A 20,623-nucleotide genomic window follows, 5' to 3' on the forward strand; every position below is an offset into this window, starting at 1 on the left:
GACAGGATTAGAAATTTCCATCTAATTTTTCTTTCATAATGGAATTCCTTTAGTTTTCTTTGTACGTTTTGAAACCACATGTATCATTTTCTGGGGGGTTTCTTGAAGCAAGCAATGCACATTTGGCTCATTTTTCAGAAACTCTTCCCTTTGATTCCATGGGTTCAGTTCTGAACACTGATTAGCAAGGCCAGAAACCAGGGAAATTAATACCATCTCGTGAATAATGGGTTTTTGTTTGATATTATTCTGCAAGCAAACTGGTCCTTGCTTGTGGTTCAGCTTTTTTTTTTTTTTTTTAAATAAACAAATTTGTAAATAAGCTCCCTGAAAACAGAACTCAGTTCCTCCTAGCTATTTGTGTTGGGAAGGAGCCTGCTTGAGTCAACTGCATTGCACATGGCAAGTCTTCACTGGCTAGAATTCTCCTCCACCCTAGATTTCAAAATAAAAATCTTTCTCCCTGCGTCAGATGTAGCGCCCAGTGTTAACAAAAGCTGCATTGGTCGATGCCAGGGAAGTGCGGGGGAAGGGACTCACGGGTTCTGCTACTTGCTAGCTCTGGAGAATCATGGAGGGAGTCCTTGTCTCATCTTCTCATCAAGGTCCTAAAGGGCGAGTCTCACCCCTCTGGGCTTTAGCCCTCTACCAGCGTGTGGTCTGGGCACTATTCCCAAGCCGGTGTCAGGGGAGTGGGGCCCCTTGTAGTCAAGGGGACAATCCTCAAGAAGGATAAATGAGGCAGTCCCATGGAGTGCTTAAAAGCAAGATAGACCTGGATTCAAGGCAAACCTTTCTGCTTCTGCTACCTTAGTTTAAATGAGATTACGTGTACCTACTTCACAAGTTGGCTTTGAAGATTAAATGAAACAATGCAGACAAAATCTAACTTAGAACAGTGTGACTCAGAAAAGGCTCCTAAGCAGTAGCTAACCTTAATCCTGAAGGATGACCAAGGGGGTCAAGCTGGGGTGGTCATAATTTGTTGTCCCTACTAGGATATTTCTGGGTGTGCAAGGGAGGAGTGTCCGATAATTATGTTAGGTCAACTGGCAAATGCTAGGATGGTCCCAGGCATACTGGGGCGTGTGCGACTACCCTGACCCCAGTTCATCACCATTCAACAGCTTATAAAGAAATCAGGTTAAAAAAAAAAGAAAGAAAGAAAAGAAAAGAAATCAGGTACCGGCCATCTCTTACCTATTTTACAACTCATTCCACCACATAAGGTATCTGACCTTTCATAAGGGATGCAAAAAAAGGTACGGCTGGGTTAATTACCTTTTTTTTTTTTATTTTATTTTTTTTAAAGATTTTATTTATTTATTTGACAGAGAGAGATCACAAGTAGATGGAGAGGCAGGCAGAGAGAGAGAGAGAGAGGGAAGCAGGCTCCTTGCTGAGCAGAGAGCCCGATGTGGGACTCGATCCCAGGACCCTGAGATCATGACCTGAGCCGAAGGCAGCGGCTTAACCCACTGAGCCACCCAGGCGCCCCATGGGTTAATTACCTTTTAATGATGAATAAAGAACAGCACAGAAAAAATATGGGCTTTCCCACAATGACCCAATGTTGTCAGGGCAGGGGATACCCCAAGCATCCCTCATGCTCCTCCCTACTTCCCAGTCTCCTGGCAACTAGAGGGTCATGTGACTAATTCTGGTCAATGGACTGCAGACGTGAAATTGATCTGAGTCACTTCTGGTCTAAGGTGCTTGGGAAAGGGTGGGTGTTTTCAATTCTTCTTTACACATCTTAGGGTAACCAGGAAGTCCCATGTTGAAACGTAGCTGCCACAGAAGGGACAAGGCTTGGAACCTGGAATCCGGCTGTAGGACAGACACACTGACAAATCCAATTCTGGGTGAGTGAGAAATAAACTTCCGTTGTACTGACCCTGAGATTTGGGGAGTCCTCTTCATGCTGGCATACCACAGAGCCCCGGCTCAGCTAGCTGGTAGGAGTAGGAACCCATATCTCCAACTCTGACCATAGTTTCCACTCCACAATATCATAAAGTCCCACCAGACTGGGAAAATACTGCCAAGGTCAAATGGCATGACTTACTTGTGCTAAGTCTTCAGTGCTTACTTGATTTAAAACAAAATATTTATTTGGTTAAAATAAGACAGCTTAGGGGCGCCTGGGCAGCTCAGTTAGTTCAAAGCATCCAACTCTTCGGTTTCAGCCCAGGTCAGGATCTTATGGGTCGTGAGATGGAGCCCTGCTGGGCTCCTCTGCCCAAAGGAGAGTCTGCCGGAGGATTCTCCAGGATTCTCTCCTCTCCTATGCAAATCCTACTTGTCCTTCATTCAGTCACATTTCCTTTGGGGGCCAAAATATTCCACACCTCAAACTTTGCAAACACTCATGCCACACAATTGCCTAGGCAATCTGCTAGGATGACAATTTTTTTTGCCGCAGAGGGTCGAAAAGTAAATATTTTTTTATTTCTGCTGCACTTACTCGCTTCTGCCAGGGTGCCAAGACTCCCTAGACAATCCGCAAATGGACAGGGCTGTGTTCCAGTACAACTTTATTTAGGGGACACTGAAATCTGAATTCCATTTCATTTTCACATGACACAAAATATTACCCTTCTTTAAATTTTGCCCAACCATTGCCCAACCATTGGACAATGTAGAAACCCTTCGCAGCCTGTCTGCTGCCCATGAACATGCAGCAGGCCCCACCCGGCCAATGGGCAGAGATCAGTCCCTGCACTAGGCTCTGAAGACAAACGCCCACCATCACTTAGGCATCGCTTTAGGGGGAAGAGAACACAAAGACTTAGTCTAGTTCTGCTTCCTGGTGGCTGGCCATCCAGGGCTCCGATTCCAAGAAGACCTTGGTCCTGAGTCGGCAAGGTTAGCACTGGGGCAGGCTGAGGCAGGCGGACCAGAGTCAGGACAGGCCTGACAGGATGGGCAGGAGTCTTGGCAGGCCACTCTCAGCAGCACCTTTAAGACCCAGGGCAGCGAAAGCCACCACCGCTTTATCCAAAAGCAGCACTGGAAGAGAGCTAGGTGAGGGCTGGATTTGCGGGGCTCTCCCAGAATTAAGCAGGGCTCTTGGCTCCCCATCCCTGACCGTGGCCCCCGTTTCAGCCTTGGGACCCTCACTGAATCTGGCTTTCAGAACTCTCGGCATCAACTCACAGACTCATGTCTTTGGCTTCTGCTTCCTCCCCTTCAACCTCTTGACTCTGAATGGTGCTTTGTGAATCACCAAGGTACTGACCTCACACAGCTTCTGGTTTATCCCTGAGGCCTTGTCAAGCCACACCTGCCAGGCCGAGCGTGGCAGGCAGTCGGCAGGTGTGTAAGAGAAGAGTAAATAATCAGGTAGACAGAAAAGAAGGAACAGAAGAAACAGAAAAGGCCAGGCCGGTAGCAGCCAAGCCAGGGGCGTGGCAACGATGACCACTGTCCCTGGAGGAAGCTTCTAGCCAAGGCCCTCTGTAACAGGGCAGGTAGAATCTCCCCCAAGGGAACCCTCAGGGACCCTGGCTCTGAGGGGGAAGCTGGCTCTGGCCAGAACAGAGGATCAGGGTCCTCTGACCCCTGTCTGCTCCACCCACCCAGGGCCCCGACTGTCCAGGCTCACGGTGGGCTCATTCGCACCTACCTATCCAGGCACCGTCTTGCTCCTCTTCCCTTGGCCTGGCCAAAAGATCCACAGGAAAAAAAGAGAAAAGCCCCCTGGAGCCCCCCCCTTCCATGAGTTCTTCCCAGTCCTCAAAGCCTCTCAATTCCCTGATCCAGAGAGCTACCATTAATTAGTACGCAGCCCTGGCCCTACGCTGAACACCACCATCTGCCATTTCCTTGAGTCATGGATCTTTGGCTAAGCCGTGACTCTATAAGGACAAAGCCACGTCTTATATTCTTTTTACTCCCATGTGCCCCAAGAACACATAACAGATACTCAGTAGTAATTACGAATTCCACTAAAAGGTAAAGATTAGAAAAATTAATAAAATTCAAGTAAAACAGGATATTATGGGAAAGAAACTGATTTAGAGGAACTACGGGTAGAAGGCAGTTTCTAGGTGAAAATTCCCAGCAGTGTTCCTGTTGCTTTGTGTGTCTAGGACGCACACCAAAATTTTAAATAAAGATGTGATTGAATGTTTTCATTATCTTAATGCCTAAATTGGATTGACCACATTGTCAGTCTGATCAGCTGCATAAATTAATCATTAGGAGATTGGGAGAGGATACCAATTGATGAAGAAACAATCAATTTGGCATTTGCATTTAAATATAACTTTGGTATTTCATTTATTCAGTGCAATCTGTAGGTGAGCAGGGGAAGGCAGAGCCTGATTACCTGAGTCGGAATGGGTCCAGGAAACGGAGGTCAGCATTGCTCCAGTCACGGAAAGGACAGACAGGCCTCCATCATCACACGAACGCCGGTCTTAGGAGATGATGCTTTCTAGTGACTGGTGGAGAGGAGCAGAAGGAAGTCAGGATTAGAGCAGAGGAGGAGAAAGGACCCTCTCAAATACAATGGATGTCATCTCTGGCCTGACTCTAAAAGATGCAACACTTCAGGGGAAAAAAAAAAATCAATTGCAACAGTTATCTCTTATTTCTTGGGAAGCTATTGAACCACTGGGTCTTTCCGGATAGAGCGTTCTTGAAACCGCCTCACAGGGCATAAAAGGACCCAGAAATTTGAAAATACACACCACAGATATCATGAGATTGGCTTACTTTACTACAATGGTCATTGTGACACTGGTGAGATCTTCTCACTTCTCTCCAGCTGCCACTGAAACACTTGTCTACACAAAGGAAAACCATCGAGCACCGGCCACATTCAAGGCCAGCGATCCAGCACGTGGACCAGGCTTGATCCGCTGGGTTGACCAGGTTCACAGGCTCCAACGTCAATGATGCTCTCTTCTGTCGCTACCAAATAAAATTACTCGGGCTCTGCTCCTGAGGGGAAAGATCCCATCAAACTCAAGCTCATTAAATGCTTAAGCTACAGATTACTGGCCCACATTTAACCAATAATCTTACAAAATAGAAAAGTTGGTACAGGAGATAGATTGCATAATAATTTCTGATAGAAGATTTTTTTTTTTTTTAGCCTATGCCTCAAGGAAGCCAAATTAATAGACTTTCTCATGAAAAGAATGATGTTATCTTATGAACTTCAGTGTAGAGAACATCAGGAAATAAATTCCTTAGATTGGTGATTCTCCAACTATGGTCCCTGGAACAGCAGCAGACATGTACCTGAGAGTTTGTTCGAAATACAAATTCTTGGCTCCCACCCAAGATCTACTGAATCTGAATGTTTGGAGGTGGGGCCCCGCAATTTGTTTTAACAAGCCCTCCAAGTAATTCTGATATGCCTTTGATTATTAATTTATCCACCCACTCAAAGACATTTATTCTGTCGTTGTCAAATAAAACTACCCTACTCTACTGTGTGTTAAGCTTTAAATACAGGCAAAGCATTCAACTAAGGATTGGGGAGGGAGAAGGAGTCAGAGAGAGACAATGGATGACAAAAATCCATGCCTTTAAGAAATGGATTGTCCTTGGGGCACCTGGGTGCTCTGGTAGATTAAGACTCTTGATATTGGCTCAGGTCATGATCTCAGAGTCATGAAATCGAGCCCCATACAGGGCTCTGCGCTCAGCAGGGGGTCTGCTTCTCCCTCTTCCTTTACCCCTCCCCCTGCTCTTAAGCCTGCGTGTGCATGCGCTCGCAAATAAATGAATAAACCTTTAAAGAAGACATACAAATGGCTAATAGACACATGAAAAAACGTTCATCATCACTAACCATCAGGGAGATTCAAATCAAAACCACATTAAGATACCACCTTACACCAGTTAGACTGGCCAAAATCAACAAGACAGTAAACAACGAGTGTTGGAGAGGATGTGGACAAACGGGAACCCTCTTACACTGTTGGTGGGAATGCAAATTTGTGTAGCCACTTTGGAAAGCAGTGTGGAGATTCCTTAAGAAATCAAAAATAGAGCTTCCCTATGACCCTGCAATTGCACTACTGGGTATTTACCCCAAAGATACAGATGTAGTGAACAAAAGGGCCATCTGTACCCCAATGTTCACAGCGGCAATGGCCACAATCGCCAAACCATGGAAAGAGCCAAGATGCCCTTGAAAAGACGAATGGATAAAGAAGATGGGGTCCATATATACAATGGAGTATGATGCCTCCATCAGAAAGGATGAATACCCAACTTTTGTATCAACATGGACAGGACTGGAGGAGATTCTGCTGAGTGAAATAAGGCAAGCAGAGAGAGTCAATTATCATACGATTTCACTTACTTGTGGAGCATAAGGAATAACATGGAGGACATTAGGAGAAGGAAAGGAAAAGTAAGTTGGGGGAAATCGGAGGGGGAGACACACCATGAGAGACTGTGGACTCTGAGAAACAAGCTGAGGCTTTTGGAGGGAATGGGGTGGGGGATGGGTGAGCCTGGTGGTGGGTATTATGGAGGGCATGTACCGCATGGAGCACTGGGTGTGGTGCATAAACAATGAATCTTGGGGAAAAATAAAATTAAGATGTTAACATAAATAATTAAATAAACAAGCAAACCTTTTAAACAAAGAAAAAGAAGCATATCATCCACTATGGGAGACAAGATACATATGCAGGCAACTCAAATACAGACAGTGTGATTTCCTTTAATCAACAGCTAGAGGGTTTCTGAGGAGACATCTGTTTCTGGCTGGGGCGGCGAGAGCAGGGAAGGGAAAGCATCAAGACCACCACAGCAATAATGGGCCTTGAGATCCCGACAGGATTTTGACAGGTGGAAACAGGCCAAAAACGGAAGGAAAGGCCCCGAGGCGAGGAAGCGTGAGGGGCCGTTCCGATGCAGGGAGCAACCAGGTCTGGCTGAGACGTGAGAAACGTGAAGGCGGTCTGGGTGAGACAAGGTGACTTCCAAGTTCAGACAGGTAGACGGTAAGGGCCTGTGGCTTCTCTTGCTCGTGTGAAGACCACCCGCAGCATCTGCCGCTTATGTTTAGAAATCGGTGTCTTTTTTTTTTTTTTTTTAAGATTTTATTTATTTATTTCACAGACAGAAATAGGCAGAGAGGCAGGCAGAGAGAGAGGAGGAAGCAGGCTCCCTGCTGAGCAGAGAGCCCGATGCGGGACTCGATCCCGGGACCCTGAGATCATGACCTGAGCCGAAGGCAGCGGCTTAACCCACTGAGCCACCCAGGTGCCCCTAGAAATTGGTGTCTGATACACCAGGTGACTCAAAGATTTCTAAAGCCAGTTTGCTTCTCTGCACTTTTTTTTTTTTTTTTTTAAACCAGAGGGGTGCGCCTCTGCTGCTTCAAGAATTAACCACTCGAGCTCTGCCCAGGAGGAGGAAACAAAAGAAAATTTTAAAGCAGGCACAAGAATCTAGATGTCACAGTAGCCTCAGGCCATTCTGCAAAGGGGGCAAAATGTTACCGTACCTCAGAAGCCCCTGAAGACATTTGTGGTTTCAGTTTTATAAAATAATTTATGTGGATAGTGGTATGTGTCCTAATCACAGGGAAAAAGTTAAGCCAGGTGTGGGGAGAGGGAAGAAAGGTGTAAAGAAAAAGGGAAAGAAAGGGTCAAAAGGTACAGACTTCCAGTTATAAAATAACCAAATCATGGGGAGGTAGTACGCAGCATGGTGATTATAGTTTATAATACCCTATTGCCCATTTGCAAGTTGCTAAGAGAACCGACCTTAAAAGTTCTCATCAGAAGAAAAAAAAGTTTGTAACTATGGAAGGCGACGGATACTAAGTAGACTCATAGCGTGGGGATCACTGAAAAATGTACACAAACACGGAACACAAACACTGTTGTACATCCGAAACTAGCACCATGTTACATGTCAATGACACCTCAATTTAAACAAATTAAGGCATATTAAAAGAAATTTAAACCATCACTCAACATCTCTAATTAGAGGAAAAGAAAAACTTTTCATGAAAAAGAAAAGTAGAAGGTATGGCGTTTGCCTCTAGAAAACTGGCATAAATACAACCCTTTAGCTCCCGATGCTGCTGGGTGAACACTGGGATATTGAAATGTTCTGACGTCATAGGAGATGCTGGCAGAAACGAAGGAGGGTTCAGAATCCGTGGTATCTAGTTGCTCACCCCAGCTCTGCCATTTTGCCATCGAAGTTATTGCAGGGAGACCCCAGCACTCAAGACCCCAGTGCTTCTGTGATGGAGAATTAGAGGCACTGCCTTGCCCCCCACCTTCAGTGAAATTTAAATTAAAGACCAGAAGTTGCTATGACAATTACAAAGTGCAATGTTACTGTAAGGTACAGAATTATCCTGCCCATTGAGACATGTGGGTACTAATTAATACTTATTGTATTGGCCTTTGAAAGTAGAAAAGCAGAATGTTTCCTATGCCCTTGAGGCTCACCTTTTAAATCTCTGCAGATACAATCATCCAGAGCAGCAAACTTGGCATCCACCAAACCATTCTCCCCAGAAACACTTCAAGGTAAATTTTTCACTCGTAATTTTTTTTTTTTTTTAATTTTATTCCTCTGACCACGATAGACCATCCTGTTATCTTTCAGCAGCTCCTGGGAAGCACAACTCAGTCTTCAGCAACACGGACATATACGATGGCGATAATTTATCATCTCTGCAGGAGTTTAGTCCCAGATGGACCATTTACTAATTTATTTCCATATGTAACTGGCAGAGAAATTAATCAGGTTTCCAACTTGGAAACCTGAATTGTACTTTACTCCCTTAACAGGCTAACTCTGGACAAGAGAAGTACACGTTTACACAGAAAGCCTAGGGTTCCTCTGAAAAAGCCTGTCGACCTCAGACACAGGTCTTTAAACACACACACACACACACACACACACAGCTTGCTCCTTCTGTCAACTTGGAGGGCTGGCTCTTTCTCTAGCTGCTCCTGGGCTTCCCGGAGGGGCGGGGTCTGACAGGACTGCAGGCTGAAGGGAGCTCAGAGTGTAATGCCAATCAGCTCTAGTTTCAGCCACGTTCCCTGCCCACCCCCCCACCCCCCCCACCCCTCACCCCCACCCCCGGGCCCCGTGTGCAAGCTTGGGGCTCGTATTTCTGAAACTGAAGAGATCTTTTTGCCACGGTGCTGTGCCCAGCTGGCCCGGCTCTGTGGTGCCCAGACACTGGAAAGTATGTGCTTTCTTTTTTCCACTCTTTTTAAGGGTCTGAACTTGACCGAGTTCAGCAGCTGTTGTGTCCTCAGCAAGGCAATGGCTCATGAATTGTTAGCACTGCTCCCAGGGCCCCAGAGCCAAACTCGAGTCCACTTTTGTTTTTAATTCTATCCCAATGATATCACCTTTTGCAAAAGCTGGGTAACAGGATTGTTGTTCCATGATGGTGTTTAAATAGACAAAGCCGGCCAATCCCAACTCAGGGCAGAAAGTATGAGCTGCTGGGTGATGTCTTAAGTGAAACCCAAGGCCACAGCCAGAAAGGTTCAGTAGACAGGACCATGTAGAGAGATTGTCAGCTGGATCCACATGCCTGGGTCACTAACTAACCATATGGCTTTGGAAAAGTCCCTTACAGTTCAGATTCTCAATTCTCTCCTCTGTAACAGGAGTTCATCTCCCTAAGATTCCTTCTACTGTAAAATCTTATGATTCTCTAAATATGAAAGAAAAAAAAAAAAGAAAGAAAGAAATCAGCCATTCAGTGGGTTTCTGTGTTTAGATGACGCCAAATAGCCAGAAGTTTGGAAGCATGCAAAAGAGACTGAACTGGTCCAGATGCCTACTGCAGTGACAGACACAGCCCTAGGAGCCTCAGTATCCCACAGACTGTCTCTGAGCAGAGAACACGAGCCCCAGAGAGGATTCAACAATATATACCTTTATGAGATTTTCAAGATGCTACAGCCTGAAGTACTGTGTAAAAGCAACAAAAGTCTACGAGTCACGGTCTTGTCGTTAAAACGCTTACTGCTCAGGTAAGGACAGACACGACTCATCTTAATATTGTGGAGTAAGTGCTGTAATTGCAGACAAAGAAACTGTTACGGGAAGGTGAAGGACGGAGAAGTCATCCCACTGAGGGCGAGAGGGAGAGTTCTTTAAGGTTTTATGGAAGAACTGGAATCAAACCTGGAAAAATGGGAGTAAAGGCATCCGGGCAGAGGCAGTGGCCAGAGCAAAAGCCCAGAAACTTCCTGACACGGCCAGCACATGGTATTTAGCACCCTAGGGCAGCACCATAAGATGCTTCAGGAAGAGAAGATCTGGACAGCGAGGCGGCTGAAGATGGACTGATGGGAAAAGCCCTGGACACCAGCCCACGGACTGGCTCTTACCCCATGATCACCAAGGACCTTCAGAAGTTCTGGGCCGTGGACACTCCAAATGGGCTACGCCGCAGGAAGTGTATCCTGGCAATTCTGTGACCATTGAAGATTGGTAATAAGATCAGTCTGTACCTTCATCTTTCTCTTATTCGTTCCGTGCTGCCACTATTTGGGAATCCCTCACATTTCTTTTTTCCAAATCAATTTCCTGGCCCTTCAAATGGAAGGAATTGAGTTTCCTACAAGCCCTGCCAGGATTTTACATTCAAATGACGGGTTCCGCCTAGAGCTCTACATCTAGGTTCATGTGTTCTTCTAGTCTTAAAAAAGAGTTAAGGGGTGCCTGGGTGGCTCAGTGGGTTAAGCCTCTGCCTTTGGCTCAGGTCATGATCCCAGGGTCCTGGGATTGAGCCCAGCTTCAGGCTCTCTGCTCAGCAGGGAGCCTGCTCCCCCACCTCAGGCCTGCCTCTTTGCTTATTTGTGATCTCTGTCTGTCAAATAAATAAGTAAAATCTTAAGAAAAAAAAGAGTTAAAACAACATGGTATAGACTGATGGGTTTGTTGTTGTTGTATATATTTTTTGTTTTGTGTGTGTGTGTGTGTGTGTGTGTAGGTTTTGGGGGGGATTTTTTTTTTTTGCTTTACACTGGATAATATTTCTAGATGATAAAAAAGAAGGAAACCCAAACATCTCAACTGCTGGAAGGCCTTGCTCTAGTGCTCCCAAAGAGACAAAAGTTGAGTTGGGCATCCCAAGGAGTGCATAGACACTTTTTTGATTTCTAGTTTCAGAGCCCAAGGGTAATAAACCCAAAGTTTCCAGGGCCCCTCCAGTGTAAGAGCAGAAAATCATGTAAACCCTCACACCGACCATATCTGCTTCCTCCGCCTGGGGGTGGGGAGGAGGGGCAGGGGCAGGTGGCTTTCTGCAGCTGTCACTGGAGAAGCTGCCCACCAGGATTCAGAGGGCATGGGGAAGGGGTCTGCATACCTGCCCTCCCCTCAGCCCCTAAAACAGGCCAGAAACAAGTGTGGCATTAGGAAGAGGGGCTCATCCTCTGAGGAGGGAGCTGCCCTGGGCATGAGCCACCAAAACGTTATTTCTCGGGAGAAAACACAAACGTCCCTTCCCACCCCTGGGTGGCTCAGACTACAGACAGGCAATAAACGGGAGGCTTCAACATCAGTTTCATTTTGGATCACCCTATTTAGAAAGGCAAATAGTATCTATCCACCAGGCTGCTGAATATTCCAGGGTTCAAGTCCCTGATTTATAATTCAGAATCTGTCCCAGCCCTCCACACACCCAGGTGTTCCGGAAGCTGCAGAGTGCCCGAGCCCCTCCCCCCTTCGATAGGTGTTCTCTTAACATCTAATCAAATAATTACTGCGAAGAGCAACATGCAGTAGGCGCCGTAGTTTCCTGTGCACGTAAAACACAGTCTCGTACATACCAAAAGAGTTGCATATCTCATGCCACTCTTTGTAAAAGTCCACCTATGGTCAGAAAATGAATCCTCCTCAAACGAATAGATTAGCTTAAATTACCATTCCATTTTTCAGTCTCTTCACTGATACATGAATAATAAAACTATAAGGTAAATGTGGCTTAAACTGAATAATGGGCATAAATAAAAATATTTTGACATTAAAAACTCAGTATAAATTGAACTACAACATACTTGAAAGCTCCCGCAATCATAACATGCACATTGAAATCCATTAACCTAATACTTAGGCTGTATTCAAAAGCAGAGGTCTAACACATAAATAAATACATATTTGAACACTTCTCCTAAATTACCGTACGATCCGATTGCAAAGTCACACACTTACAAAGTCTATCATCTTTACTGGGTTGCTCTCTAACCAACACTCAAGTCTTATCAGGCTACAAGGTGGCAGCAGGATATAAACACAGAGACCGGCAAATGGTACCAAAAAGTAGCAGCAAATGTCAAAGACAAACCAGGGTCATCCCCGCGAGAAGAGAGATATTTACATAAGCATACGGCAAAGACAATGGAGCCCCAAATTCCCTTTAACTGCACACCTAATCAACCTCTCTGCTCCTCACCTGATTATTTTTATATAAAACCAATTTCTACAACGATACATTCAAAGACCTTAGTTACCATAAACTCAGCATCAGTTACAGATTCTGTTGCACATCAGATCTGCTTTAAGACTCAGCTATTTTCAACCAAAGCTTTCATTCCTTACCCACCACTACCGGCCCCCCTCCAAAAAATTAGCTTCACTGACAATAACCTTAAATATGTCATCTGCCAAGGCCATTTTCTTACCTTTGTAACTCACTCACATTTGTTTCATTTGATATTTACCCAAGCAAGGACAATTGTTTGACTGGAATCTTGCAACTTTCAACTTTGCCCAGATTTTGCTGTCGTGAGGCAGGGGAATGTCAAAAACCCCGACACATGGCTCAGCCAAGCTAATATACATCTGAATCAGAGCTATATTTTAAATTCTTTTACACTTACTTAATATAGTGCGTGCTGCCTGTCCACTGATGCGATATCAGAAACCTGCAAGCTACTATTTCTGCAACTGTGTCACTGTAGATAGTCTGAAACATGTACGTAGCTGTTGCCATGGAAACAAACACAGCTAGGGTAGAGTGCCACGCTGTGTTAATTCCTTCACCCATGAACCCCAGGGGAATGCTAACATTCATCTTCTTTCTCCTTTCGTCTCACACTGCTTTAATATTTTTTAGCATTATCAAATGATGTACTAAATACATATGGTACACCTGAAAATACGGATGGCTGAAATGAGCTGTGTGCCAACCTAGCCTGCTGGGTAGCTGCTTAAGGTAGTACAGGGATGCAATGGATCCTCTCACTAACTTCTCCTGGGAGAAATAGACAACTTTGTTTCTTTCTTTACAAATGCTGTGGGTAGGGCAATTAAAAAAAAATAAAATAAAATAAAAAAATAAAAGTGAACATCTTATCTCTCCCAAGAAGAAGTTATCACGGAATGGCACCAGAATAAAGATGCTACCAGAAATGTGCCTTAGCAGTCCCATGAAAGGCAGAGGGAGGTCTTGCAAAGTTTCTGAAGTGGATCCAAGCTAAGAGTTGTCCTTCCTTCTAACTAGGCTGCATTAGCAGGTTGTAAATCCAACAGCTTTAATTAGGCAAAAGCATAAACCCTCAACAAGGGCTTCATCTGTCCCCACTTGGTCTTTGTTCCTAAGCCCATGGAAGAAGGTATTAGAATGAGGGAATGACTAACAAGATGGAAATCTGCCATCATTCAGAAAGAAATGCGATTTTCCTGGAATCTGAACATTCTCTTCTTTGCTTCAAGTTCAAATCGCTGCCTTCATCAAATGTTTAGACCCGTGGCGAAAAGTCAAATATTCTTTTATTATACCTAAGAGGCAAAATGTATAGATGTTGGCACATTGGGCCACATTCCCATTATTCAATTCAGGACGCCACTCTAAATGTTGAGGTTACTCATGGCAGTAGACAAAAGTAAGCTGTTCAAAATCTTAATTACATCCCATCCCTTGGGCTAGTTAATAATATTCAATCTAGATGAAAATGGCCACACTTTAGATTTGCATGCTGATGCGCTTCACTTGAATACAATTTTCGCACTAAACAATCAATTGTAGGCTTTAAAAGGGCAGATCCGTGACTCTGAACTGGCATGTTTTAAAGAAACCACTATTTTATTTGTGGGGATTATGGCAAAATCACCCTACAAAACATAAGCAAAATTTTCCTATCATTTTTCCAAACTGAATCATTCTTGGCTCCATACTATGATAATAATAATCAACCCATCCCCAGGACAAAGCAAAACAGAAAACAGATACACCTTAGTAGTGACAGCGATGTCACTTCTTAAAAGCATCTCAAGGGGCGCCTGGGTGGGTCAGTGGGTTAAAGCCTCTGCCTTCGGCTCAGGTCATGATCCCAGGGTCCTGGGATGGAACCCCAGATGGAGCCCCCCATCGGGCTCTCTGCTCAGCAGGGAGCCTGCTTCCCCTTCTCTCTCTGCCTGCCTCTCTGCCTACTTGCGATCTGTCAAATAAATAAAATCTTTTAAAAAAAAAAAAAGAAAGAAAGAAAGCATTTCAAGATGACAATAGGGTCAAGGCTAGCTAGTTTTTGAGTATTAGCAAGGTAGATAGAGATTACTTTGGACCTTACCAGGAGCAGTGCTTACAGACTTAAGGAGCAGAGCCACAGCAAGAAAACACAGGTGTTCCTTACATATACTTCGGACTTCTGTTATCTACATTTGTCGAGAATGGACAAGCATTTTCACATAGGTCACCCTATTTGACTATGATGAGATTATACGATGAATTAGTGGGGCAAGTGTCACCCACCTCACCTCTCATTAGAGAGCACAGAGGTTCCCAAAGTCAGTGACTGGCCCAAGGTCCCACATAAAATGGCAGAATCCCATCTTCTATTACCTGATCTAATGGTTTCTCCACGTGCCACACTACCTCTGGGTGCACTCATGAATGCAGTTGGTTGGAAACGACTTAAAGTAACTGGAGTAACAATACTTACAAATAGAAGGGCAGATGGACAGACAGACAGAAACGAACCATTGGTTCTCTTTCTCCAGACGAATACACCACCCTAAGGAAATAAGCTGTTCCAGACTTAGAGGCACGTGGTGACTGAAGGTGGATTTCATCGGGATTTGGGCTATCACAACCTCCTACCCACATTACCCTGGCGATCAAGAATTAACTGGATTCGGTCACGCTACGTATTTTGGGGAAAGAGGACTTCTTAGAAGTGAAATTCTTCCCAACCACTGAATTGTTCTAGTTTGGCTGGGGGTGAAGCGGGTGGGGGGGGTAAGGGAGGGAGGGGGTATCCTGAAACAGAAGGCATCCTGTGGGCAGTTTCTGGGGAGTCCTCTTGTGGAGGGCAGGTGGAAACCAGCTCCCTTCCAGCAGATGCTCCGATTCAAGGGTACGATTTGGTTCCTTTGCATGAAACCATTTCTAAATTGGATTGTACAACAAAACAATGGGCAAAGTACACAGCATGTGGTTTAGCCTGTTACGAATATCTGTCGTGACGTGACGGACATCACACACATGATACAGGGGTACTCACAGAAGCCAGAGATGCCAGGGCAGGAGGGGGAGGAGGACGTCACCCGCACTGGAAAAGGCCCCACACTCCTGTGATTTGCTAATCCCTATATTTACATTTTAATTCTCTTTGGCCTCTGCTCGCTGCTCCTGGCTGTCAGGGTATCAGCTGGCCTTCTCACCATGCAAAGTGGCCTGGCTCTCGCCATTCTCTCCCTGCTTGATTCACATCAAATATGCCAGGGGCTGGGAAACCAAATAAGAGAGCTGATTAGAATTTGGTCTGAAATAAGATGAATACAGGCCTGAGAGAGTGTCCCTGAGCGCAAAAGTGTCAACTTTTGGATGCCATTGACTCCAGGTCAATTAGCCTAAAGCCAGTCACCTAATGAGCAGTTTGCCTATAATTTGAAACCTTTTTGAGTGCTTTGACATGGGAATGTCCTTTCCTTCTTTGGCGTCTCTTGGGTATGATGAGGTTTATAAATAGAGCCTTTTCGGGGGCACACCCAGCTTGTTTTTAAATTTTGGTTTATGCTTCATTTTCATTTTTAAATTTTAAATTTATAGACATATTTTAAAATAAAATTTATTAATGTATTTTAATGAATTTAACATTAATTAAAATAAATTTTAAATTATTTTAAATTCAATAATTTTTTTTGAGATACTAGCGATGAATGCAAAAACACCCAAAATGGAATTGAATTTCTGGTGAACCGATTATTAGGCAAATCGATACGAGAATTTGTTTTAGGGGAATTTTTACTTCTAAATTTTTTTTTATTTTTTTTTTTTAGAATGCAAAACCCATCCGAGGAAATGTGCAGTTCAACCAGGCAGAACGCATAAACAGACTTTTGCGGGTACCTTGGCCTTTTTTCTTTATTGCACCGGGCTCCCGGGCTCCACACAGCTGAGTTCCCAGCCTCTTGTGGAAGGAAGGAATTTTGTATCATTTAGCTTTGCTTTTACCACCATGAATTTAACTTATGGCCTGAATCTCATGCAGAGCAGGGCTCACCTTTCCGCTTACTCTGGGGGAATCTGACGTGTGTTTGGAAACATTCGACACAAGAGCATAAGGGACCCCCGTGATATTTGCATCAAATCCACATGTGGACTGCAGGTGTCTGAGAATCACTCACCTGACAACCCAGTTCTTAATGCAAGCGCTCAAAAGACCCAGGGTCAAGGTGCATCCAGTATGACTGGCAATGATAGAACCACCACCATTCAAAAGGAGAGGCCACTGCTTTGCAGTACCCTGTTGCATGGGCCTTTGGGGAGGAAACCAAAGTCGAGACTTACCTTAAAGGATGGAATTCACAGTGACCTGAGAGATCAGGGACAAGCTCGTGGGTGTGCACCCATTAGGCATAATCAGAGCTGCAAAGCGGCACGGGAAGGAATGGTCCCTGTGCCCCCCTAATATCTATCTGTGGCTCTGAAACAGACATTGCTTCTCCAGGTGGATCCCCTAAGCCACTTCACCACTCTGCAGAAAGCAAGCATTCCAAGCAGCAAGGAACCCTGCCATGGAGCTGCGGGAACGCCAGCCAGACTGGTGTATTCCTCGTGCGGGTGCTGGGGAGTTACAGGGGTCAGGTCCTGGAGAAACGGACCAGGGAGGCCTCTCCAGTGGGGAACAGAGCAGCTAGCCGTCCTCAGTGTGCATGAACTCGCTCTATCTCTATATGGAAGATAATCACGGAGCCCGACTCATGTGCCCTCAACAGGGTTATGCCCACGCCAGGATGAGCCACTAATACAAAGGGAGTCACTGGGAAAGCTATAAAATCTATTGTTTTCCTTTTTTAATCTAAGGATGCAATGAATTACATCAATGTGCTTTATCCTAATCCTCCCTACTTAAGAAAAATGAAGTTTTTAAAACTTTTTTTTAAAACAGATTTATTTATTTATTTGAGAGAGAAAGAGCACAAGCAGCAAGAGGGGCAGAGGGAGAAGAAGACTCCCCGCTGAGCAGGGAGCCTGATGCAGGGCGGGGTCCCCTGAACCAAGGGCAGACAAATGCTTAACTGAGCCACCCAGGTATCCCAAACTGTGTTTTTAAAATGTTAAATGTATTTGTGGATGCATGGGAATGATAAGCACCAAATCAAGATGGGGATTATATGGGTCACAAGGCAGAGAGGCATCCTGAGATGAGAGCATGAGGCACACAGGGGTCTGCGACAGTATTGTCAATGTTTTACTTGTTTATCTTTTAAGAGATTTTATTTCTTTTTTAAAAGATTTTATTTATCTGAGAGAGAGAGAGAACACAAGCACCCCAAGATTTTATTTATTTATTTATTTATTTGAGGAAGAGAGCTTGCATGAGCAAGGGGAGGGGCAGCGGGGGAGAGACTCTCCTCCACCCTTATCACAAAGCCCAAGGCAGGACTCGATCTCATGACCCTGAGATTGTGACCTGAACCAAAACCAAGAGTCAGAGGCTTAATCCACTGAGCCACCCAGGTGTCCCGATGATGTTTTCTTTATTTTTTTTAATATTTAAAGCAAATGTGGTGAAATGTTCAGATCTGCCAAAGTTGGGTAATGGGCACATGGGTGTTTTAGATTTTTTGTATGTTAGAAATAAATCTACATCTACAAAATTATAAAATTTAGCATTATCTCAACAACCCAACTGCAACTCGACTCATAATTAAATTACATTTCAACAATTCTAAAATGCACATTTTTCTACATTTGAACTCTCTGAAATGAGCGCATCTAATTATATTAGGCAGCATTTTTTCTTAGCGGTACGCAAAATAAGGTTTTCCTTTAAAGTAAATGTTGACTTAGATTTGAAGACATACAATGCCTAAATCACACATTGTGGTACATCTTCCTATGTTTGATGGTAGGGCTGGGGGAAGTTTCCACAAGTGAGCATCTCAAACCTTATGAAACTATTAGAACCCCATCCCTGGGGCCCCCCGGGTGGCTCAGTCGGTTAAGTGTCTGTCTTCAGCTCAGGTCATGATCCCGGGGTCCTGGGATCAAGCCCCCTCCCCCCACTGGACTCTCTGCTCAGTAGGAAGCCTGCTTCTCCCTCTCCCTGTGCCCCACTCGTCATTCCCTCTCTCTCCCTCAAATAAATAAATAAAATCTTTAAAAGAAAAAAAAAGAAAGACCCCATCCCTGGATTCTGTCGGGCGGTTTTCTGGCTTCCACACTAATGTTCTCTCCAGTGAGGGGCCTCTGACTGAGGTCATGCAAAACACACACATTCAGACTAATTTTCTCTGCAACTGAGGAAAAGATAGCAGATAAAAGCCCTCCTTTATTAGTTCTAAAGTGCTTGAGAATCTCTTATCTGGTAAGTGACACAAACATGAACAGCTCCTGCGAATGAAACTCAACTCCAAATGGGAAGAAAACAGAGTCAGATAATTACTGGACCAAAATTTTGGACAGACCCAGGAGACACAGCAGACACAGCCGTCTGAGGACAACCAAGCCTTCTCCATCTACCCAAAGCTAAGTCCACGTTCCCGGCCAGCGGAGGTGACAGGAAAAGAATGCCATGGTCCATTTTCCTGGGATGTTTGAGACGTGCCGTTGTGGAATGGTCTTGTAGAAAATTAGCTAAGAATACATCAGCAATATTGTTCCCTTGATACTATCAAGATGCAAATGAAACAAAATGGGGAAAAAATCCATACAGCTGGTTTATCTGAATGCAGAAAAATAAATCACCATTTATTTAAAAAAAAACATTTATGAAAGTTTTCTTCATTTCTCACATTCAGTTAGTATACAGTTGGCATTTTCAAAATTCAAACCTGATGTGGATTTGGAATTCAATGAAGCACATTGGAAGACATCTGAGTGAAAAAATAAAAGTTCTGGCCATATGCTACTGGTGCATGAATTTGAATATTTGAAAGGTAATCTAGAAATGAAAATGTTTCCAATTCTCCTTACCAACAACAGTAATTCATAGCAACCACACGTTTTATAGATGGAGCCACTTCACCATCTGAGAGACAATAGTGGGACAGACGGAGTCGGGGCTGGGCGTCTGTCCCAGCCTGGCTAGTTACAAGCGTGTGACTTTCACTAGGTCATGACCACTCTGAAAGTCTGCGTGGTCATTGCTGAGGGTGCTGTAATGACTCCTGTCACGCTGGGTATATTAATACATTACGGAGTTTGGACGTTTCTCAAGTTTGGTGAACAATCGAATGAAAACCCGGAAGACCACTTACAATGGCTGCTTCCCAAAGACACGGCGACACCATGGAGGGAACAAGCTCCAATACGAGGCTCATAGGATTTTCATCTTACTCCACTCTGTTTATCTACATGGAATGACCTAGGGGTTAAAGCAATGGCAGGGACCTTCCCCCTAGCTCTGACACTTGTTTGTACCCTTGACTAGAATAACAGGAGCCCCCAGCCCCAGCTGGGAAGCTTCCCTGACAGTCCCCAACTAGCCTTGCTTCTCCTGTCCCCGGGCTAAGCCTCTAACTGGGTCACTCCATCAGGGAGTACACCAGCCAAGTGGTTGTGTTTATTGCTAATCCACTCACGTGCATTGAGGAGACACGAACCCGCAGGAGACTAAAATCTATGGCATTATGCTCCCTTACTTTCCAAGCCACATGTCAAGAACTGATCCCAGGTGTCTGCAGGATGGCTACAATGCCACGGAGAGGTCCAAACACCAAACGCTACGATTCCTGTGCACCTGAAGATGGGAAGTAAATGGCAACACTTGGGACAGAAGTGAGCCATCTTTTACCAACTTGGTGCGAAGTTGCAAGAACAAAATGACAACATTTATTGCCAAGATCTGTCCTGGTAATAATTCACAAGGGACTGGTCCTTCGATCTGGACCAGTTGATGAAGACTGGTGCTCTTCTCAGGGACATTAGAGAGCAGGGCAAAGACCCACAGTTCAGTGTGAGGCCAGTGTTGGGAGTGTCCATGACAACTTGGTCCAGCTGCCATGTCTCCACTCCACCCATGCTCCCCACTCCCCACCCCAATTCAAAACCCCAGGTCTGGGGGAAATCTCTGAGGAGTGGCTTCATAATGCTTCAGAGACATGCTCTTCTTGGTATGAACTTTTTGTAAGATGACACTTTACAATATTACCAGCCCAAATTCCCTCACGCAGCCATCATGGCCCATAGGACCAACAGTTACCA

General features: G+C 44.7%; 1 protein-coding gene across 2 annotated transcripts in view; it reads right to left on the bottom strand.

Annotated features, from left to right (window-relative positions):
• Positions 1-20,623, bottom strand: part of FOXN3 (forkhead box N3) — a 393,039-nt gene that overhangs the window by 274,569 nt on the left and 97,847 nt on the right. The window contains exon 2 of one of the 2 annotated variants that reach the window (XM_044232282.1): positions 4,334-4,448. The gene's annotated coding sequence lies outside the window, so the exon portion shown is untranslated. Of the gene's footprint in view, positions 1-4,333; positions 4,536-20,623 lie in introns of those variants that run through there. The other variant, XM_044232281.1, reaches the window with a different exon arrangement.

The sequence above is a fragment of the Neovison vison genome, chromosome 13, assembly GCF_020171115.1.
Source record: "Neovison vison isolate M4711 chromosome 13, ASM_NN_V1, whole genome shotgun sequence".
NCBI lineage: Eukaryota > Metazoa > Chordata > Mammalia > Carnivora > Mustelidae > Neogale > Neogale vison.